The following is a 25292-nucleotide window of genomic DNA, read 5'->3' as shown; positions in this document are numbered from 1 at the left end:
TTACAACTGTTTTGTTTGTAGGGATCTAGGACGTTTGATCAAATGATCAGATGTCTGAATCCATAAACACTGAAAACACTTTAATGAAAGCACTTTAACTGAAAAAGCGCTTTCGTTAAAGCTTGTCAATAAAAAAAAAAAAAAACACTACATTTACGTTTTTGCAGGGGGGCTTCGCCTGTCTACACCCCCCATGTAGGGGGCTGTGCCCCCCACCCCCCCCACTTTAGTATTCTCCCTCCGCGACCACACTAGAGTGGGAAAAATGGAATTTTCCCTTATTTGCGCCATAGTACGGCCTCGGCAACAGGCATACCTATGCGAAAGTGCTTCTTCGGTGAAAAGCACTTTCGCGTAAGTATGCTCATGCTTAATGGATTCGGACGTTTGATCATTCGATCAAACATCCTAGATCTGTTTGTAGACAGCAGTTAATGGGGTATGTAAGCAAGAACGTGCAAAAGACTTTGAGAAACAGGAAAGGATGAGATATGAAAAGTGGATTGTTAAAACATTATAAGGCCTGAGATGTTCACTAAGGCGGATATTATAGTAAATGAAATAAAGGAAGTACTAAGTTTTTAGGCCAAGGGTAGATGGAATGAGATCATCATCATCGTCACCCTCCATTTTATCCATTTTACATGGGGTAGCAGTGTTGCATCAGCTATTGCCATTTCTCTCAGTTCAGATCTTATCTCCAGCCTTAATCAGTCATCATGCCTGACTGTCATGGATTTTTTTTCTTACACAGTCTATCCCTCATTTGTCTAGACATCTTCATGTCTTCTTGCTTTCTTTCTATCCCTTGCAAAATTGCCTTACCAAACTGTCTTCTGTTTTTGTGCATATATGACAGAACCACTGTGTTCTTCCTTATTTATGTTTTCTGCTCTTGTAGCTACTCTGACCTCCAATTTGATGTTAGTTTTTTTTCTTCTGTTCAGCAGTGTGCATTCTACTACCCATCTCAGGCACTTCATTATTTATTTATTTATTTATTTATTTGCATTTGTTGACCGAGAGTGTCCGACTGGATGTAGGTCCATTTTCATTAGAGGCCCGGGGAGAAAAGCTCCACAGTTAAAATATACAGACAGTAGTTACATTGGATTTACATAGCAATTAACAATTTGATCAATATAGCAATTAAAAATTACAAACATAGTTAAAGGTGAAGAACATAGTACATCAGTAGACAACTAGACTCTTTGTCATCTGCAAAGTACATAAACAGACATTAACAATTGTTACAATAAGACGTTCCTGCTGTATAATAAGTAGTTAGGCTTATTAGCATTCGAGCTTGCTATAATCAAGGTAGTTAGTGGGGTGTAAAGAAAGGTAGTGGGTGGAAGGGGTGGGTGATATTAGAGGGGGAGTTGCAAGGGCATAGCCAACATGTTTTTAGGTGCACTTTTAGTAAAGTTTTGAAGTGGGTGCATGATGGTACAGAGGTAATTGTGGGTGGGAGGGAGTTCCATAATTTGGCTATGGCACAAGAGAATAGTACTTCTCCAGCAGAGTTATTGGCTTTAGTGACCTGTAAGTGATTTTTGTTGCTGGATCTTAGTAGTCTGGTGGTGCAATAGGGTTGGAGTAAATTCTGGAGGGATGGGACTTTTAGTGGATGGTTTACTAGTTTGGGGGCGAGTGCCAGTTGATACCATTGAAGGCGGTGAGGTAGGTCAAGCCAGCCCAGTTCAGCAAGTGAGAGACAGTGGTGACTCCATCATCCCAAGCTTCCTCATCTTTCCTGTCTTCACTGCCCTGGTTCCTGTAACATACGGAAATACTGGTCACAACACAGTTTTATATGCCTTACTTTTCATTGTCTTTGGCATTCCTCTGTCATATACATCACATGTATTGCATGTTGACTGAAGCCCCTCTGATTCCAACTTTGACTTAGCTTCATAGGATGATACTAGGCTATTGGCCTGGAGGCCCTTATAAGCCTAGCCAAATGTTTCGCCCATGTTCCCTCAAAGTCAGCACCTGTTTCCCCTGCCCAGCAGGGACACAGGTGGGATCCCAGGGGTAGATTTTCTGTTTCCCATCCAGTCATCCAGGTTCCTCTTAAAGACTGCTAGAGAGGTACTCTGCTTGACATGGAGAGGGAGTCTATTCCATATACGGGGGAGTCTTTGGGACACAAATCTATCCCTTCAACAAGTTCTATTAATGTCACAGACCGGGTTTAGGCCTTGCATGTGGGTTGTGTGACTGGAGCTTGTCTTACAGATATGCAGCAATTCCATCAAGGCTGGGTCTGAAATGGCCTTGTATGCCAGACACAGGTCAACACTGAGCAGTCTGTATAAGATAGAGTAGAGGGACAGGGCTTTTAGCCTATCTGTATAGAATAGGTGTTGGAGACCCTGGATTTCCTGGTCAGGAACCTCTGTGGTGTCTTCAACTGCTGCATGTGCAAGGAGGTATTGTACTCGATAATGGGTCTGATAAGGGAGGAGTACAGGAATGGTATGACCTCCTTGTTCTAAGAAGAAATACCCTTATTTATGAGGTGGGCCATGTAGAAAGCCTTCCTTACAATGGAGGAAAAGCAGTGATCAAAAGTCAGGTTGCTATCAACCTGGGTGCCCAAGTCCCTCATGACTGACTGCATGCTTAGTAAGTTGTTATTAATGTGATAATTAATAGGGATGACATTTTTTCCAAAGGGGATAATGATGCATTTCTTGGCATTCAGTATGAGGCCATGCTTCTGCCACCAGTCATTAGTTTGGGTAAGGCATTCACATCACTAGGGGAATTTAAGAAAGCACCAAGCTTGCAGTCAACTGCAAACTTGGCCAGTCACAGACAACTGGTGTTGGCTTGCACCTCAAAAAAGTATACCACAAACAGTAGAGGCTCCAAGACAGATCCTTGGGGTACACCACTCATTACAGGTCTACTAATAGAGGTGGCTTCTCCTAATTTGACTCAGTGGGAACTATCAGTGAGCCAGTTAGCTACCCATCTGGTAACATATGGGCTGATGTCTAGCTGGGAGAGTTTATCTATTATGCCCAAGTGGGGAATAGTATCAAATGCTTTGGCTAGGTAGGCTGTGTGCACCATCTTCCCCCTCGTCCATGGCTTCAGTGACTGTGTCAAAGAAGTTGACCAAGTTTAACAGGCATGATCTCCCTTTGGGAAAACCAAACTGTGTGGGATCAAGTGTTTGGAGATTGCCAATGTCCTTGTTCATAAAGTCCATGATGATGCATTCCATGGCCTTGCAGATCAGGCTAGTTGTCTGATGGGCCTATAATTGCCTGCGTCAGTGGATGCTCCACCTTTGTGTAGAGGGATGACTGTGGCTGTCCTCCATTCAACTGGGATGAAGCCGGTACTCAGGCTTTGGTTGAATAGGGTGTGCAATGGAGCTGAGAGCTCATACCTGAGTTCCTGTAGGATACAGCCACTTCTTTATTCAGACTTCCCTTCTCCTCAATCACACCTCTCAGATACTTAAGCAATAGCCGATGAGTGGGTGTGTGCAAATTCTCATATACCCACATCCACAAGTTGGTTGTTGCTAGTATAAAATGACATTATTTATGAAAAATGGCTTACTTTTCTTAAACAGTAGTCCTCTGCATTGTTTCCTGTTCTTCCACACTTGCTGATGTACTGCGCATGCATATAGGGACTTAAATTCCCAACAGCATATCGGCGCTGTTGAAAATCAATGGACAAAGGAAGATCTCCATTTTTAATTTTTGTTTCTAACTAGAAAATTTGGATATTTTAGAGGTAAGATAGAGACAGGGCAAATAAAAATATAAGGACAACCAGGTATTTTTCTTTAGTTTTGCAGAATATACCTGATTTTCTTTGTATTGGTTCTGCCCTCTATACATACCTCTCGACCACTTAGCTCAAGAAATGTCACAAAGCCTAACAGAACTGGGGATGAAGGGCCCAAAATAAGGACCAATTGTAAATGCTGTGATTATAAACCTAGAAAGGTATGATAATATCAAGATTTATACTATTGTGCATTGCCTGAAGGATATGAATTCTGAAACTGAAATGCATATCATTACTAAATGACTTCACTCCTCAGTGATTTGTTGGAAAACCATAAATGTTATGAGGGGCAAACCAAAAATATCAGACAAAATTCTGAGCATTTCATGAAAATCTGGACAGTTGAGATATATACCTCCACAGCATATACTATATGAAGTTTTGAAAAACTGAGTTTTAGATTAAAAGACACACAACATATAAATATATATATATATATATATATATATATATATATATATATATATATATATATATATGGGTCTAATTTATATCAATGAAAACACACAACTGACTTTCACATTGCGTAACTTACACTATCGGAATCTCACTTAAATGAAACTGCAGAACACCGAAAGTCACTTCTCCAAAATACAAAAACACATAAAATGAACCAAAACACACAGTTTGGAAGGGGGACAACCCCCCTGGACCTCGCACACCCTCTGTATATTATATATATCAACTTCGAGATTGCACTACAGTGGCAAAAAGATAAATCTCCTTACCCGCACTGTAATGCAATCTATACCAACAAGATCTGACCACTAGAAAAGACACAATCCAAGTAATGATTTCCACAAATACACCTAAACGCTACACCTGTTCAGCAACACCAGTCCATAAGTGATGATCTGTGTTTCAGTGAAATGACGTTCAGTGTACTGCAGTTTCCTTTAAGTGAGCTTTCAGTAGTTTAAGTTCCACGATTTGAAAGTGAGTTAAGTGTGTTTTCGTTGATATAAAGTAGACCCATATACATATATATAATATATATATATATATATATATATATATAAGTCTATGTCAGAAGATCAAGTTTTTAGAAAATCAAAATTCATATGGTCGAGAACATTGATTGAGTTTCCAAAAACTTGAACGTCAAAAAAATATGTTTTATGTTTTTGCATGGGGGCAAGCCTGTACCCCCCCCCCACCCCCTGTAAATTATGTATACAAACTCCGAAATCACACTACAGTGGGAAAAAGGGTACATTTCCCAATCCTCACTGTACTCCAATCTCCATTCAAAAGCTTTGGGTTTTCAAAAACTCAATCATATGATCTCGACCGTGTGAATTTCAAGTTTGTGAAAACTTGATCATCTGATATGGACCCATATAGATATATACATATATATACATATATAAAAGAGAGAGAGCTAGAAAACATAGATAGAGAGACAGATAGATAGATAGATAGATAGATAGATAGATAGATAGATAGATAGATAGATAGATAGATAGATGTAGATATACCCCAGGATTCAGTACTACATGGAATGTACCCATGTACACAGCCACGGTTCCTACTCGGTAGTGCGCCATGCATATTAAATATGGGTGCGCAGCTGTGGGACAGTATAGTAACAGAGATATTGAATCCATGAAGGCAGAAGTGTAGAGGCTGGTCAGATGTTATGTACATGGGGAGGCTTCCTGTAATGTTCCCTGCTACTGTTGAAATGTGCTCTAAATTAATAGTTTGTGTATTAAATTTGTAATTTTATTGTCTTATTTTTTTTTTATTTTATTTTGTTAATGTCCGTTTGCTCAGTGTGGTGCGGAGCACAGCAATATTAAGCTGCGCGTAATACACAGCTGACACCTGCCAGACATCTAAAAATAGAAACTGGATGTAACTAATTATCATATTTGTTTTTATTTTGAGATTTTCTTTTAAATGTCTGTTTGTGTGGTGTGGCCTTTAGAGCAGCAATGCCAAGCTGCGCTTACACATAGACAGCTGACACCTGCTAGACATCTAAAAATAGAAACCGGATGTAATTAAATATTTTTTTCTGCTCATGTTTAAGCCTGTTTACACAGTGAGCCAAAGTAGCTTAGTAGTATATGTGAAGGTATACTAGTTTGCATACTATCCAAGTAGCTAAATGGTGATGGCCTAAAACTTCAAAGATCCTGGGATCGAGTCCCTAGCAGTGATGCCATTTGTTTAATGTAATCTAAATTTTTGTTTAATTTAAAAACATAACTTTTACATTTGGAAGAGCTGTGTGGTGCTAAGCACTGCTTAAACATGATTAATGGCTACTACTGTTTGCGCATTGCTAAGCTTCACTAAAACCACAGTTGTGCGAGTTTTCACAATTCTAAGCTCTGCTTAGCTGGTTTGCTCAATACTAATCATCACAGCATTTTTTTGAATGTTGCTGAATGATGTATAAGGATGGGAAAACAGCCTATATTAAGGGAAATAGGCAGAAATTCTGCAACACTTATTGGAGTCTTTCTGTCAGTATGACAGGTCGTGTTGGAGAAGGTGCAAGCTTTTAGATGCAGAGATGGGGTGTGCTGGATTCTAGGGTTTTGGTTGGGGTCCTGATACATAATTATAAACCTAGGCTGCAGGGAGATTACCAGGGCTCAGAATGTAAGGCTGAGGCCTGGAATTGATTGGCCAGGGATCTTACCAGTGCTACTGGTATCCCCTGCACTGGTGAGCAGTATTGTCACCACTATGACAACCTGAAGTGCAGAAAGAGGGGAACCATGGACACCTGATTCCAAGAGGCCAGGGCTGGGCATGCCCCAGACATGTGTAAGTATTTATTCCATTATTTTACTAAAATGCAAGCTGAATCTATGCAAAACTGGTATGCATAATGGTGTATTTCTTTCCTAACAGATGCAACTGAAAGGGCTCACAACATTCAGGTCTATGCAGGGCGCCTGGCCAGATTGCTCTGTGAGTGTGATAAGTACAGATATATTATGCTAACTATAGTGCAATAAACAATAAAGAATAAAAAATGTACTGCAATAAAGAATAAGCAATAAAATCTGTAGTGCAATAATGGGCTAAGCTCAGCTAAATGGAGCTATATTGATATATATGTTTTAAATGATAATAAACTTGTACAAAATAAACACCTGTCCCCTATTTTGAACCCAATACCATCTGTAAACCACTGCATTAACCTGTCACTCCACACAGCTGTTATTTAAAACAGGTTGTTTAAGCAAAACATAGTAATTGCAAGTTACACTCATTAAGCGTGTTTAGGCAAAGCTGTGCATCACGCCACTTTGTGCAAATTGCTTAAAGAGTAATGGAAAAATTGGGAGTGTACCTTGGAGTCTAGTGCAATAGTACACCACTAGACAGCCAAATACAGAATAATGGATGTAAGTGAGGTCTCTAATAGAAGGTAAGTATCCACTTTTATCAGCAACATTTAGAAATAAACCTGCTAAGGCATTACTGGCAAAATACATGTTCAGCTGGGACAATGGTGCAGAAATATATGCATATAAAACCATGCACATAATGATGGATGTAAAAAAAGTATGTCACAGCCTGTATGTGTATACTTATATCTTGCAAATACACCTGCTGTAACAGTGACTCAGTAGATCAGTCTGTTAAATGTCTTGCAAACAGTACATTTTACCACACACAGTCCTGGGTTCAAATCCAGTAGTGTGTAGCATTTTAATTGCATTATTGTGAAGCCAGTAATTAATGCCTGAGTCATGCACTCTTTATCCACACAATGCATTTAGAATGAAATATCTGCTTTTCACTGATGTCCCATGCTTGCAGTTAGGAACACACTTGACATATCCCTAAAGCAAAACTATAAGTGCATAAAGTGTTACGTCATGCATTAATATGTATTCACAGAGGATTTTAACTCAGGTAACGCAAATGAGGCTCACAAATATCAGATTGCAGTACACAATCCATTCAAACTCACAGTGCAGATTAGCACAGCTGAAAACTAACATACATATATTTGCCCAGATGGTGGACATAATGTTATACTTATCAGCTTGTTGTCCTCCAAAGTGTTCATTCTCTCTGCCTATACCTGCAGCAGCAGTTGCAGACTGTATCGCGTACATCCCTATGTAAAAGTAGCTGTTACAGACCTACCCTCTGAGATGATGTAGTCTCCTCACCCCAATAATGCCCAGCACAACATATCAGAAAGGGCTTCTAATCTACATGAAGGCCTTATATTTATATCTTGTACAGTGGTTGCATGTCATTGGCTGTTGATATTGCAAATGAGCTGTGTTGTCTGCAATTAGCATTTCAAAAACACAGATTGGTTAAGAGGCAATCACCTGTTAATGAGAAGGATGTTAAAAAGGCAAACTTGTTGACTATGGGGAATCATTCTGTGTGAAACTTTCTGCACACAGAACATGCATTTACAAAAACTTAAATAGCATCCCATATTAACAGAGGAGATTTGCACTCCGTCAGTTATGTAACCTTTTTGTTTATAAAAGGATGCAGATGTATGAACATACTTACATGGAATAAGGATTACAGCATTAAGCCTTTCATAGAACTGTGATAATGACATTTCATTGATATCCAGATTTGTTACACCTACAGGGGATGGACAATACATCAAAGGGGAATGCTTTTGTCAATGTGCCACACTGGTCTCGTGGGACTGTCCCTTTATAAAGGTTGTAATAGTACACTGCTATTTATTTGGCACTATTATTTTGACATACTGTTGGGGGATTACCCCTAAGGGTCCACACTATAATAGACACCAGTGTTGGAAGTATGATCATACAGCAGTATCTGTCATGGCACTTAAGGGAATAGTTGACTATCACTAGTATCGTAGTTGTATCCACATGCTTAATATGTTTGCACACTGTGGAATATGACATGTGTGATTAAGCAGTGGATACTGCAAGCCATTCTGTTCATGCTATATCTCTACATAGTGTATTCCATGTATGTGATCCTGACATGTGTTCTCATGTTGTTGTCTTTCAGTAAACGTGTCAAAGACGCTGTATACCTTTCATGGATGCAGATAATTATATTATATTGGAAGGCCTCCAGCAACACCATGAACTCCTACTGTCCAGGGAGAGGCAAAACAGGGAACAGCAGACAGCATTGTGGGCTGACTTTGTTCATCATGTGAATGCCACAGGTCATCAGAACAGGACATATGAGCAGGTTCAACATTGTGCAACAGACATAATCAATGCTGCACACAGAAGAGCATTAGACTTAGCTAGGGGTTGTGACATCACCAGTGGAGGTCCTGCAGCAGAACAACCACTATCAGCCACTGAGGAATTACTGGCAAACCTAGGCACACACAACAGCTCCCAGGCATCTATCACACTGTACATTGTGGATGTGGGTGCCACAGTTTCATGGCAGAGGAGCATGCAGATAAGCTTAGTTTGATCACCATTGCAGTACTGTAGCATTCAGTGTATTAGGGTGTGGATACTCTTACGTGGGTGTCAGGTCTGTGTTCTTTGAGTGGGGAAGGCTTTAACTGCAATTTGAGTCTCATGCTCAAATGTTGACCGGTATAACAATCAACACAGTAGCTACTGTAAATGTGAGATATATGGACATATTACCTTGTTGTGGTGCAACATGTGGTGGTACTGATATTACCTCTCCCTCAACTTTTCACAGGTATCCCAGGTACCAGACAAGGCCGTGGTCCTGCTCCTGGTAAACATAACACTGTTTTGTTATAGATGTAGGTTTACAGCAGTGCAAACCCTATAGTGTCATCACAGGCCAGCTGCCTGGATTGCTGTACTGTCGGCATGATTGTCAAATGCACAGATATTTTCTGACTGTACACATGTTAGAGTCATACCTATGCCTTGTAGGTGTGATCACACAGATAGATGTAACAGTATTGTTGGGACATTACAGATTCTCATCTGTGTCAGCTGTGCAGAGTCTTTACAAATGTCAACAGTGTACCTCATTGTTGTTGATGACATTGCTGTGTAAAGAGCTTTTATCTACAAGTAACTACAGCTGTTTATGGGAAAAGTAATGTTCTCTTTTCCTACTATATGAGGTTGGGTTTTCAACATGTCTGTGATAGTGCCAACAGTATATAGAGCTGTACACATAGTACTGCAGAGCATACTAGTGCAGGTATTAATGTATTGCTTTTTGCTTTCTTATCACAGGTGCCCATGGGGGTTAGTCTCTGTCCCCTACACAACCTGTTGTCAGTGTCTCTTCAGACTCTGATGGTGATGGTAGCCATGGTGAGGCACAGGTGGTGGTTTCAGGGGCAGAATGTCTCTCAGAGGTTGTCATCCCTCTTCTGCCCTCATTGTCACTACACACAGTCAGTATACCCACACATACCCAGTCTTCGGATACCACAGATATTGGACAGTCAGAGGATGGAGACATTGAACAGGAAAGTGTGGCAATTATGCCTCCAGTGAGATTATACACTGGCCATAACCAGAGAGCTGGTGAGGTTCCACACAAGCAGACTGTTAGAAGTGCTTGTAGGAGGCCTGCTGTCTGTTCACCACCTATTGCAGGTGTCACATCATGGGTCACTCGGCGCATGCTTTTGGCCATCATGGAGACACAGGCACATTCTGAAAGGAACTCCAGATGTATGCTTAGGGTTATGGATGCAGGACAGTCTGACATCTGTGACTGCACCCACCGCATTGCTGACACCCTGGATTGGTTCACTGATGCAGTGGAAAGAAAGTGGGCTGAGGCAGATCTCACATTATCTGTCTCGGAACATACAATGTCTGTGCTGGAACATCTAGTTGGAGTTGAGCGTCAGACTCATGAATGTAGGGCAGCAACCCCATCTGCTGAGAGTCCATGTGGTCATGCACAATCACATTCCTATAGTGGCAGTACATCCAGCACTACAGAAGGGAGTGTGCTGTCCATACCAATATGTGGCAAGCCATGGGCTTGTGGTCCTGGGCATTCCCATGGAGGACATGGTCCCATTAGAGAGCAGTCACAATCAGGTACTAGCACCACTTCTGACCTTGGGCATGGAGGTGCCAGTGCAACTCCTTGCAGAGACAGCTCCTGTGTTTGGGGCCAGAGACGATGAGCTGTCAGCTCTACCATGCATGGTTCAAAGCTGTGCAACATATACACATATAGGGCTAACACTGAGCTTGACTGTGTACATGCACACACTCACACAGCACTGTCAAATACAGATTACCTACAGACACACAAGGCACATTTCCATGGTCCATCTTGGCTGCTTCCCTTCCTGACTCACACACATGCTGTCAACTTTTTGGGTCAGCCTAGGCTTCCTGCACCCTCACGACACCCTGTGCATGTGATGATACCTGTGCCACATCCCTGTCATCCTTGTCATCAATGCAGGGAAATGAAGCTGGGTGTCTGATGCACAGGGTGACTATATAAATTAACATGTACTTGTGTAATGCATTGTTGTTTTGCCATGCCACTTGTAGTGGTTACTGACAGATACTGTATGCTGACATTTGTAATGAGAAAGCCACATAATTTTGTGTACCTTATATTGTATGATGTTGTAATGGCTGTATACTTACACAATGAAAGATGTGTCATGGACTTGTTTCTGTTTCTGTTTCCAGATTCCGTTAGGGACACCTATGGATACAAAGTGGCAATAAAGCCATAGACATCACAGCACAGGACTGAATGTCAGCACAGAAGAAATATGTCTCAGCAAGGTACAGCACTATAGGTGCATGGCTCCATAGGTCCATATTTCTATAGCAGGCTAACAAGGATAATGGCATAATTCAGAGTACTCAAGCATCCCTAATATGTGAAAAGGTCTGATACGCTTGATAAGTGTTACCAGGATTTTTGGAGCTAACAAATCTATAAGCTGTGGTGCTGGAGATGACCTAGCTACAAATTTCCTGTGTCCAGTACAGACATTTGTCTGACAACAGTTATGATTGTCCTGTTCTGCATCCCATTGTGTAACCTGAACATGATGTGTGCCACAGCAGATGTGTGCTTCACATGCACAGGGGGCCTGTTACATGTAGGGTGTACTGTCTGTGCTATATAGCTGTCTCTCCAGCATGTACTGAAAAATAACTAAATAAACTCCACTAAGAACAACACTGAAGAAAAAAACACTCCAAGCCACAGCGTATAAGTAAGCGCTTTCATTTACTAAAGTAAGCAAGCTTCTTCAGACAATAACACAATTCCAAATGAATTCTTAAATATCACATATCAAATGACATCATCATACCAAACTCCAAACCCTGCCTATATTTAAAATGGCAACCAAAAATAGCTGCCTTAACTTATTAAAAATAAATGTTACCTATCTATGCATACATATACTGTTATAAAATTTATATATATATATATATATATATATATATATATACACACACACACACACACACACACACACACACACACACACACACAGACACACACACACACACACACATACACACACACACACACACACACACACACACACACACACACACACACACACACACACAAGTCATAGTGAACTATTTAACAAACTTTACAAGCAAATACTAATAAATAATAAAAACTAATAAATCTAACCAGAGATACATTTTAAATGACCAAGAATCCACCTCAACCCAGAAAAAGAAAACACAGCACTAATACCCTGCTAAAAATATTAAAAATGTGGAAAAGATTAATAATATTATTAATGAAAGGAAAAAGACAAAGGACTTGCCTAGCAAGGGATTTTAACTTGAGAATCCACTTAATAGACAAACTATCATTAAGTCCTGGGGGGGGCTATGCGCATTAAGCCTCAGCTGCCATGCTAATTCCTTTTCGTCTAATTTCAAGGATTATTATTATTATCTACTATTTTATCAATGACAAGGAACAAAAAGTTATAGGAAGGGTTGTTGTAAACATGCTCGTAAATCCTATTCTTCAAAGACCTCTCTGTCCTGCTGACATAAAAAGCTGGACAATTCTAGCAAGTGCTCAGATAAACAATACCCCTTGATTCACAGTTAAATCTCTCTTTAATACGATAACGTTGGTTACCCACAATAAAGGAATTAGCGGTATTAATATACTTACACATTTGACACCTCCCACATTTCAACATACCACAATATGAGGAATGTTCAGGAGGCCTGCGATTTTCAAGAATTGCCTTCAAATTTCAGCCTCTTCTGAAAGTAATTTCCGAATTGTTCAGCTTTTTATGTCTGCAGGTAAGAGAGGTCCTTGAAGAATAGGATTTACGAGCATGTTTACAATATTAATAAATTGAATTTAAACAATGCTCTGGCTAGGCATGTGAAGGTGAACCCTTCCCATACCTTTTTGTTCCTTGTATCCTGCCCTTCAACAGATTACTGGTGGATATCTGCATGACTTGGCTGTGAGACCTACAGCAGTGGACTGGCATCCTTTGGCCAATGTGTGTCACCTGCCACATGTCCTAGGCATGTCATACTGTTCAGTTATGTACCCAAAACAACTGTCTGTGTTCTCACATCATGTCACACAACAACCAGTGTGCTATCTGTTTGCTTGACAGGCATCATACACTTGTGAGGCCAATGTAATGTCAGCAAAGTTGAACAAGTCCTCTGTACATGCACGGACATTCATGTCTTCACTGCAAGGTGTGGCTACATACACTGTATATTAGACTTTCAACCCCAAGGGTGTGGCAGCATGATCCTAAATTTGCAGGAGGTGCTGTTGAGATGTTGGGAGTGTCACCACCCCTCTACTCCTATGACACACAAACACAGTGTGTGACAGCTGTGACTGCATTTCAAATTTTGCTGCCATGATGTCTCCAGCAGCAGTCATTACATATGGTAATGATCATTATGCCAACATGCACAGATTACATCCTGCACCACCTACATCCACATCACACAAAAACCTGCATCTGTGTAGCTCCTTATCAGACTCATTACCAAACAGACACCTCAGAAAACCATGCCTCTGGAGTGCACAGCACACATAATACTTCATGCACCATTCTGTCACAGGTCAAACACTTCAGGCAAAGCACAAAATCACACCTCTTAGTCAGAGGTGATTACACTGTGAGACACATTGGTGTCTGTGTCATGTGGCTACATATGGGAAAGATCACAGATAGCTGCCTTTGGGTTGACACAATAGGCCTTACCACACATGACGCAAATCAAGGAATATCAGTTAATATAATGTTGACATTATAGCTCCTGCAGGTGTGTATGACTAGGGACATACAACACTGGCCTGTATGCAGACACAAGAATATGCTAAACCAGTCTGTTTCTCTTGTGGGTATATGCACAGGTTTCAGCTGCAGTTGACCCTCACCTAGGATGATGGCTCCATACACATGGAAATTGATGGAAGTCAATAATTGCCTTAGCGTGTGGTATCATTGTCAGGGGATCTACTACATGTCTGCCCGGGATGCCTTGCTCAACAGACATCAACGCTTCACCACTGATGGTCTTCATCTCTCACCCTGAGATTTGGAGTACTGGCCAAGGATACTGACACCCCCACAATGCATCCTGGATGCACTGTTCAGGGAAGAGTTGGCAATGAGAACACCATCTTTATACAGCATCATGGTTATGTTGCTACACGGTGGGTATGGTAACACAAAACCCCACTCTGTGGAATGTGTCCCACCTGAATTATGCAGGCATGTGTGCAGTCAAGGATATCTGGTTCAAGGCTGTGGACGGTACCACAGCCATACCAGACTACATGTCCATTTACATCTTCACACCTCAAAATTACAGTGTTCAAGGTAATGCAGGTGGTGTATACATAGTCATTAAGGATAAGTACACATCCAGATTTTATTAAACACTGTGATTTCCTGAAGACACTGTAGGTGCCATCCAGTACTGGAAGGGCACATAATCAAGCAATATCCGGCTACAGAAGCAGCTCCATGAATCCAGACACCCACTGTGCGTATTTGTATATGTGTGTCTATTGAGATATATCATTACACCAAAGTTTGGGGTGGCATTAAGTGACCATCAACTGTGTTGCCTAGTCATGCCGCAGCTCACTTGCCCAAAGGTTAGTCCACGTCCTTAACTGCAATTCCCTGGACCAGTGCCATGACATCTCCCCAAGGGAAGCCAACATATTGCATCATGTGTTTACCAATATGTGGGAGCACTGCAGTCCCACAATGTGCAGTCCTCCCTAGTGGGATCTGACCACAGATCTGTCTCATTAAAACTGCCAGAACTAAGCTCCCTTACAGACAATATACACATAAATTTCAACAAAGCCATTTATTACCTCCTGTGGGCTAGTTTACATAGCTTGACTGCACCTCCCCCCTCTGATGGAATATGCGCATGTGCAGAGCTTTACACCCATGCATTATGCGAGCAGCATTACAACAGCAAGAACTGAGCTGTAGCTGACAGGAGGAACACAGGCTCCTCATTCTACAGCAAACCTGCCTAGTGGACAACTGCCATTATCAGGCTGTACAGTAAGAAGTGTACTTTGCTGTGTGACAGTTGGGGTGAGGGTGCCCCCCCCCAAATGAAGGCACAACCTCCTCAGCTAAAACAAGCACATAGTGTTTTTATGATGTTGTGTAGACACAGGAAGTGACAAAATTAGCAACCCACAGAAAGCAGAACCACAGTGCACTGTGTAGTTACATGTGTTACCTCAAAGAACAGGCCCAGATTGTCAGTGAACTCATACATAATTATGCCACATATAATGGATCTGTACTCATAGCTAACCTGTAGTCCCATAGGTTCTGTGTCAGCTTCACTTTCCTGTCCCCACCACGTGACACAAGACATTCCTACAACCTGTCCCATAACTTCCATATCTACAGAGCAGGTTGTAAAGGCCTCTCTATGGAGGATACACAGTATATATTGGACATGTCATTATACAATGACTCACTATTACTATCGGAAAACATGCACGCTGATTGGCCCAGCCCAGCCAGCGTGCTCATTGTAAATACCACAATATACCAACAGAAAAAGGTCCAGTCACCCGGACTTTTTTCGGCTGGTATAAAGTGCCCCAAAACCTTTTTTTCACAATTAAAAAAAAAGAGAGAGAGAAAACGGAGCAATGGAGACATTCTTTTCTCTGTTGCTTCTGTTTCAAAGCATTGATGTACTGGGTATGCATGGCAACGCAAGTCCCATACGCATGCGCAGTACATCAAAATGAACAAGCAGTATACCACAACCGGCGGAAGAACAGTAATCCACCGTTATACAAAAACATTATTTAAGAAAAGTAAGTTTTTTTTTCTTAAATAATGTCATTGTATAATAGCAATAACTGAGTCTGTGGCTGTGGTATACTTAAGATTTACCCACGGTTGCCTTTGTTTAATCACACCAACCATGGGTAAATCTTCAATATACCACACCACGTTGCCGGTTATTGCTTTAATATTCCAGGCTGCATCCTACATGTGATATGAGAGGTTCTACTATCACCATTGGGAACACTTTTTAATCATACTGACTCTACTAGCTGCACCCCAGTTGAGTGGACAATGACAACTGTCATACCTTGCACAGAGGTGGTGCATGCACTGACCACCAGAACTATGGACCCTTTTGTCTGAGAATCCATATTTGTATGGCTGTAGGGGCAATCATCATGGAGCTGATCAACACACATATATGTGATCTACACACAGCTGACTGTACACAGTTTGGATTTATGACAAGGGGATCATGACTGTTTAACATGGTGGACATTTCCAAGGCAGTCACCAAGGACCTGGGTAAGGGGTCATCATGGCATACAACACCCTGGACTGAGCCACGCTGTCTATCTGTATCAACCATTCAGGCATCATTTACAAAGCGCCTACATAGGCATGCTGGTACTATCATTCTAGGGGTCACTAAGTGGCCCATTGATGACAGACATACTCTACATAGGGACATCCACCTCCAGTATCTGATCTGTAAGCAGCAGTGTTCAAAAGGGCTCAGTCCTGGGTCCTCTCCTGCTTGGAATTCATTTAACCATGATACAAGTGACTGCTTAACATCTGTAGCTAACACTTTTGGCTGATGCCTCCAAACTGTGAGCACTCATGGAGTCTGTGAGTTATGTTAATATCATACAATAGGGTATTGATGAACAAATGCCTGTTGACATAGTAATGGCCATAAACTCCATGCAGATATATATATGTAGCATAATTTCTATCACTAACATCTATGTACCTGATAAGCAGCATATCAGTAGCAACATGAGATGTACATACCCAGGGGTGAAAGAACTGGGCACACAGACCTGGCCATACAGGTTTATACCTAATGTACCTGAGATCACCATTTCTATCCAGTTGTATGACAGGAATCATGCCATAGATAAGGGCACAGTCACCTGTAATTGACATACACATAACCTCCATGTACTCTTCCATCAGCAGGCCAGTATCTGAGTGCAATGGCCATTTGGCAATGGACCTTTCCAAGCAGTACTGGTACTTGCACACAACAATATGGTCCTTCACAAGGGAACTTTATGTCTTCAGCATGTGTTCAATGGGGATCATCTGCAATGAGTGTCATTGTCACCTGTAGCATATAGACTACTCAGAGGTGATCTGTCTTGCATACAGGGCAATATGTGACCCTGCTTGATTGTAAATGCTGCATATCTGTAGGTAGCATAGTAGATAGATTAATCACTCTAAGGACATTAATTTGGTATGTGACGTTAGTAATATATGCTAGTGGGAGAGATTTGTCTAGCAGCTTTATCACATTTTTGAAACAGAACCCTAGCTAATGGCAAACAAAGCACCTCAGTGCACCTCAGCACATGCCATCTGTATGACTGGCTGGTCAGTCCTCATTTCACCATAGGGCTTCTGTCTGTGTCCCTCTTGGACTGGAACCATATGTGCTGATCATGTAAATAAGGGTATACAGTTGTGTATTATTCTGATTGTTGTATGGCCATTATGCTAGTGAAGTTCAAACATCCTATGGTTTGATAAGCTGATGTAAAATGGTCTAAGAGCCACACACAAACATGGCTTTATTGAGGATAGCACCATTTCCAATTACTGCTTACAAGACACAGCATGGCACACACATAGTGCAAGCTGTCTGCATTTATATTAGAATGCTTACCTATGTAATGGTGCACACTACAGATCACAGTAAGTGATGCATGCAACACACCTCATGTCTGATCATACTATCGGTTTAGGACATATTATGCTTGATGGCATCAGCAGGCGTAATTGTGGTCAGGCACTTGGAGGGCCACATCCCCTACTACAAATAAAATTCTGCAAAACTCTACCTCTTTCTAAATTACTGAGGTGATCATACGGTTTACTATCATTATTTCAAATGACACTCGGTCGACCGCACTATGTTCGACGACGGAAAGTCGAACACGGCAATGTCGAACTTTAAAAGCAAGCCTAGGAATGGGTTTTAACATGGGTCGAGATAGGGGTTCACTGCTATTGCCGAACTACAAACCTTGCCCCATCTCTACCCATATTAAAACCCATTCCTAGGCTTGCTTTTAAAGTTCGACATTGCTGTGTTCGTCTTTCCATTGTCAAACATAGTGTGGTCGACCAAGTGTCATTCGAAATAATAATAGTAAACCGATCATATTTATGCCACATGGACATACACAAACCAAGTGGCCTGGAGTAAAATTAGAAACCCTACTTATCTAGTCTTACACATTATAGATCACACTACTTATTACATGCACAACAGCTTAAGTCTGATACTGCCATGGCAGCTGGTAATCTTAAGGTAGATGATATCATTAGGCCTTGTAGAAGAGGGCAGTTTGGAAGCCAGCAGCAACATACAGGGACAAAAAGTGCATAAACATTGCAGTTTGATAGCCAATGAGGGACAATCAGCTGTTTGGCAAGGGGATACACACACACACACACACACACACATATATATATATATATATATATATATATATATATATATATATATATATATATATATATATATATATATATATATATATATATATATATATATATATATATATATATATATATATATATACATATATATTTGAAAATACATTGAGATAGATATACTATGTATGTGAGAGAGAGACAGTGACAGACGGATATGTATATATATATATATATATATATATATATATATATATATATATATATATGTATGTACAGACATATCTATACATAAAAGGTCATTTTTATCAAGGGGTAATAAGATTGCACTCAGTTTAACTAAGTGTATGGGCATGCCAAGTGGGACTGTCAGTACTTATAAAGCGACTCCTGCCCACACCTACCTGTACTCCAGTCTGGAATTTTATGTTACAGACACTGACATCTGTCCCTGTTTCTGCAGTACTGCACTTCACTCAAAATGTACATGGCATTCTCCAGCTGTCTCATGTAATTAATATGTGACAAGAGGTTCATAATGTTACACCACACACAGACTAACAGTCTGTGAAAACATCAACATAATAATACCTCACATGCAAAAGAGGTGGACACTTCCACATTAGAACCATCAACAGCATCACACATGCTAACTTCCCTATTCCAATGAACCACACAAGCTGCCAGCCAGAGAGTAGTCATTCATCACACAATCAACAGCATACAAATGTACGGTGTTATTCCTATGTTAAGTGAGACATACCATGTGTGATCGATTTCTATGTTACTGCAATAAGATTGCCTGGACTGCTGCTATACCACTGATGAGTTACTGTTAAAGCAGTTATATGGGAACACTGCTGTGTTGGGTGTGGGGGAACAACACCACATGTTCTGCTGGGATACACAGAAGTCCAAATATCATGTGATCCCAATGTTTAACATCTCCCTTAACTGATGTAGTACATATGTGTTTTGTTTTGTTTTGCTTTGGGGTTGAGAGATTAACCAGCTGCGAATAAAATATTTGGCCGAATTGCTCAGTTGGTTGACCTTTATTTCACAATTGGGTGAAATAATTGGGTCGGATGGTTAATGAGGTGGCTGCCTTCATTTTTTTTTTTGTTTTTTTAAGAACAGCTTGTCCCCCAGTGGTGCTTTCAGCTATGAATGAGGTTGTATGCTTCGGCCTAGACTAACAGCCTATTCATTTGTAGATTGGAATTATCAGCAATTTATCTGGTAATCTTATACTCCTTGATTTTGGGTGAGAGACAATTATTTTGCCTTTGTTGGAGAAATTCTGAAGTTGTGAGACCTCTTGGGGGAAATAATTGAGTTGGGTAGTTTATCAGATGTTTGCTGTTTATTTATATAGTCACTTTTTGCACTGATTTTCACCAATTGTATAATCATTATAATAATAAGATTTTTCACTTGAATTAAAGATCATGTGTTAGCTATTTATTTATATATTGAAAAAAACGGTTTTGGAAAATTGTTTGCAACTGATATTTCAGCAGAGTTCTGCCACATGAACAGTGCAAGGATTTCCTGAAGCAATATTGATTATTAATGCACAATTTTTCAGATGAATATTGTGTATGTTTTTTAGTGTCATCTGTTAAGTTTGTTTTTGTTTAAACATTTTTAAAGTGGTTTACATGTTTACTCCCCTGAGTATTTTTTGTAACATCGCATTTTCACTGTGAGTTTGACTCAGATTGTTGGGGGATTTGATTGAGGGATATATTTCTGCTATGGATTTAATCCATCTTTTGGAAGGCCTATCGGCTGATAAGGATGCTTTAAATGTTTTTCATTCATTTAATGATGTTGAGGGTAATCAATCTAAGGATGGGGCGAGCTTGGCCTCATGCACAGATATTTTCAAGCATTTAATTGTGATTATGAAGGAATTGAGAATGCATGTGTGGCATTTAAGGCTTCTTAAAGCCTATTTTACCAAAAATATTACTCCTAGAAGTCTGCATGTCAGAATTCAACCATATGTTAAGGAGATGGATGATTTGTTACTCCAAGAATGGCAGGAGGAACGGCAGTTGGCCTCAATGTCATTTGTTAACATTTTAATCTCCTATTATGAACAAAAAATTTTGAGTTTAACTAATACCATTCTTGAACTATGTGATATGGTTAAGCCATACAAACAAGAGGTTATATATTCTGAACAGATTTCAGTGTTATCTAAGAACTTAATGGTAGAAAAGGATATGAAGCCTAGGGTGATAAATTTCAGCAAGATTTAAAAGACTACTCGTTGGGTAAACAATTTGAATATAAGAAATCAGTGCAGTTTGTCGAGAATAAGATTCCTTTTTCAGGGACATTTAAATATAAGAGAAAGAGATCTATTCTGAAGAAATGTTATGTTTATTCAGATACTTCTGCAGATGATTTCTTCTGTTACAGATATGGAAATATCTACACCCTCACAGTCCCCCTTAACAAAGAGGGTGAATACTGACATCCCTTTAGGAGAACTAGAAGGGGCAGGCAAAAAAATAAATGTGGGAGTAATAAGTTTAGAAATATTATTGCAGGTGATGGTACACAGATAAATGTTAATCCAAATGTACACAATATTTCATCTATACAATTATCACAAGCAGAAAGTGGATTGTTTAAAAAAGGAATGGGTTTTATTCCTAACTATTTGGTGTCTGAAAACACTTTTGCACAAGATGTCATTTCTTTTTGCAGAACTTTAAACTTAAGATTGTATTTTGATCAACAACCTTCTGTGGACTTGCATTCTCATGAGTTTAAATTTAGACCATCCTCCTTTGTGCCATCTGCTAATACAAATCTTCCGATTTCTGAAAATTTGGTTTTGAAAGATTTGCATTTTTTTGTATAGTTCTAACAAGAGTGTTTGTTCAGAAGGACAATTTGTCAGGGTTAAAGTGGCAAGCATTATATAAATTAAGCCATAATATGGAAATAGTAATTAATAAGGGAGACACAGGAAGAGCAGTGGTCATGAATAATTGGGGCATGTATTATAATGAGGGTATAAGCCAACTTTCTGACCATCAATTTTACCAGAAAATGCACTTGGACCCTGCACCAATATTTAAGAAGGATTTAGACAAGTTTTTACATTTAGCATTTAAGGAAGGTATTATTTCTAAGGAAATAGTACACCAACTTACAGTGCCTGATCCAGCTAGACAAATATTCTGTATGTTGCCTCAAATCCATAAGAATCTTGAAAGGCACCCTGGCAGACAAATTGTTTCAAGGAAGGGATTATTAAAAGAACCTCTTTCTGTTTACTTGACAAGATATCTTAAAACATTTGAAGTATGTGCATTCTCGTATTCAAGATACAACTGAATTTCTTAATATAGTGAATGATATGCAAATTGAGGATGGCTGATTATTATGTACCCTAGATGTATCTGTCCTATATAGTAATATTCCTCATTAGGTGGGTCTTTTGCGGCTGGAGATTTGGTTAAAACGGGCTTCTTTATATAGCCCATGTTTTAATACTTTATTACTTTGTTTAACTTAGCATGTTCTCACTAAAAATGCATTTTATTTTGATAATCAGTGCTATTTATAATTGAAAGGAACTGCCATAGGGGCATCATTTGCACCAGTATATGCAGCTCTATTTATGGGTTATGTGGAGGTACAGCTTAAATATGATGATTCTCATAATATATTTTTGGGTTCTGTGGATATCTGGCACATATATCTGGATGACTGCTGGTTGGTACAGAGGTCAGATTCAGTTTATTTACATGAATTTGTTGAATATCTAGTTGAGAACAAGTGGGGTGTCCATTTTACTGTAAATTATCATTCAAAGGTTATTACCTTTATGGATGAACAAGTTACGGTACTGGTTTATGGCACTTTGCAAAGTTCTGTGTTTAGGAAATACCACAATTTAACACGCTATTGCATGGCACCAGTTGTCATCCCAAACACATCATTAATAACATCTCTAAGTCACAATTTTTGAGGTTTAGAAGGATATGTTCATCCATTAAATGTTTAAAACAGAATGAACAAGATCTTGTTTGTAGGTTCTGTAACAGAGGTTATCCATTACACATTTTAAAAAGGCCCTTACATCTGCAAATCAAGTCCCAAGATCAACATTATTAAAATATCAAGTGAAAATAACAACATTAGGCAAACTATTAGATTTATTATCAATTTTGATAATAATACATCATTTATTATGGGTTTAATGCATAAACATTGAGATATTTTATTAATGGATGATAGGTTAAAGGAACTAATACCTCCTAAATGCCTTTTTTCTTAAAGGAAAGGGAAAACAATGGCAGGTTGATTTAATCATTACAAAAAACTTGTAATATTGAAAATCAAAGATAACAGTATAGTTTGGATGGGCAAAAATTAATAGGCTGTTACCCATGCAAGCACTGTAGTTTCTGCAAGGTTGTTAGGGACAATACATGTTTTGCTTCTATGAATAGTTCTACAGTTTTTGACATCTTACTGTATGGAAATTGCAGTACTGACTGAGTGGTGTATTTGGCAATGTGTACTTGCTCAGCTTTCTATGTGGGGCAAACCTCACGTTCTTTTAAGTTAAGAATATCTGAGCATCTGAGTGATATTAGATATGCCAAATCTACAAATGCTTTATACAATCATACTTTGAAGCATGCTTCTGCAAGATGCACTTTTATTATTATTGATATAATCTGTTTTAATACTAATAACAAGGTGGGATGGCATGCATTGTTAAATCTTAAGGAACAAATGTGGATCGTCAAATTAGGTGCTTTATTTGTACCAGATCTGAATGAGCAATTGTAATAACCAATAGTGGTTCAGGGAGCTGTATCTAATGTCATTTTGGCAGTTATTGTTTAACGCACTGATGAAGGCTTACAGCCAAAACCGGTATGTTATATGTATTATTTTCACCTTTCAGTGTTTTGTTTTATAATATGTTTTGATCCTAAGTAAAGATTATATTGGAGAGCTGACTTGGAGTGCAGGCTTTTTTGTTTCTAGTAGTGCATATTCCAGGCATGAGGCCTAGTGAATATTAAGGAACACGTACTAGTGGACTGGGTAACTGTAGACCACTGTGGATGTTACTTCTGTCCAAATATCCCACTATATTTCCTTGCATAAATGCAGCAGATCCATACATTCAATACCATATTATAATAATCCTTAAAAGTAGTGTGTAGGTTAGGGACTTACCTTGCAAATGCAGCAGTTGACAAGACTGTAGTTCAGGGCTGACTCTGTCTGATGCAAGCAGTACACAGCCAATACATGGATAGGTAAAGGTTGTGTGGGTTACCTGGCACCAATTTTAATATATGTATGTGAGTAGGAATAAGGTGTCAGTCCCTAGGGCCCTAGGTTGTCAGTGAATGTGCTATGCATTTTCTCTTAGTCAAAGCCAGGGCATACTTGGCATGCCTATGTCTGCCAAGAGGAACATCATCAGGGGGTTCCTCCTCCTAGTCCTCCTGTGGCTGTGGCTGTGGTGACCTAGGCACTGGTGGGCGACTGTGTATCTCTTCTCTTTGCTGATCCTGCTGCAGCTATTTCCACAGGATCATATTGTGTAGCATAGCACATGCTGTGGACCTATCTGCATATGTGGTTGGAGAATACTGTAGCGCTCCACCAGATATATCAAAGCACTGGAACTGTGACTTCAGAAGCCCAAACACATACTCTATGATGTTCCTAGTTTGTGCACATGCTTCATTATGGTGTTCTTTTATGGGTGTGTGCGCATTTATGATGGGTGTCATCATCCATAGTACCAGGGCATTGCCAGCATCCCCCAGCAAATGGCTGTGTTGGATGACCCCCCCCCATAGTAAACATCTGGTACAGCTGTGATGAGTGCCAGACATGGGAGTTGTGACAACTGCCAGGGCTGCAAGCACACACATCCAGGATAATTCCCTGGGCATTACACATGACTTGGCAGATGATTCAGTGGTACCCCTTGCTGCTGATGTAGATTTTACCCTCCTCTGATTCAGTGGTACCCCTTGCTGTTGATGTAGATTCTACCCCCTCACTGGGTGGTGACTTGAAGTGTACATGAGTGTAATCTATGGCACCCAGTACTTCAGGGTAGTGTGCTACATGGTAGAAGTGTTGCATATTGCTGGCCCTCACCTGAGCAGTGAGGGGAAAAGAAATGTGCTCACTGGCATGTGGTAGCATGGCATCCAGGAACTGGTGGAGTGCCCTGGATGCTGATGGCTGTGAGACCACCATCATATCCCCAGTTGGTCTTTGGAAATTACCTGTAGCTAGTATCGTAAGGGCTATACACACCTTTGTTTTCACTGGTATGGGTTCCCCTCTGTTGGCTCTGGGTCTGAGTTGAGGGCGGCAGAGCTCAGTAAGTTCTTGCAGTATGTCCTTGTCCACCCTGTAGTGCTCTATGATCTTCAGCTCATGTAGCCCTTGGAAGGTTACCCTGGGCCTGAACACTCTTCTCCTTCTCTGTCTAGGCCTATTCTCAGCAGCAGCACTGACTTCAGCATCTAGCACATACAGATGTAGCAGACCT

The sequence above is a fragment of the Protopterus annectens genome, chromosome 14.part0 (assembly GCF_019279795.1).
Source record: "Protopterus annectens isolate FY-2018-M chromosome 14.part0, PAN1.0, whole genome shotgun sequence".
Lineage (NCBI taxonomy): Eukaryota > Metazoa > Chordata > Ceratodontiformes > Protopteridae > Protopterus > Protopterus annectens.
Note: the sequence above shows the minus strand (reverse complement) of the source record.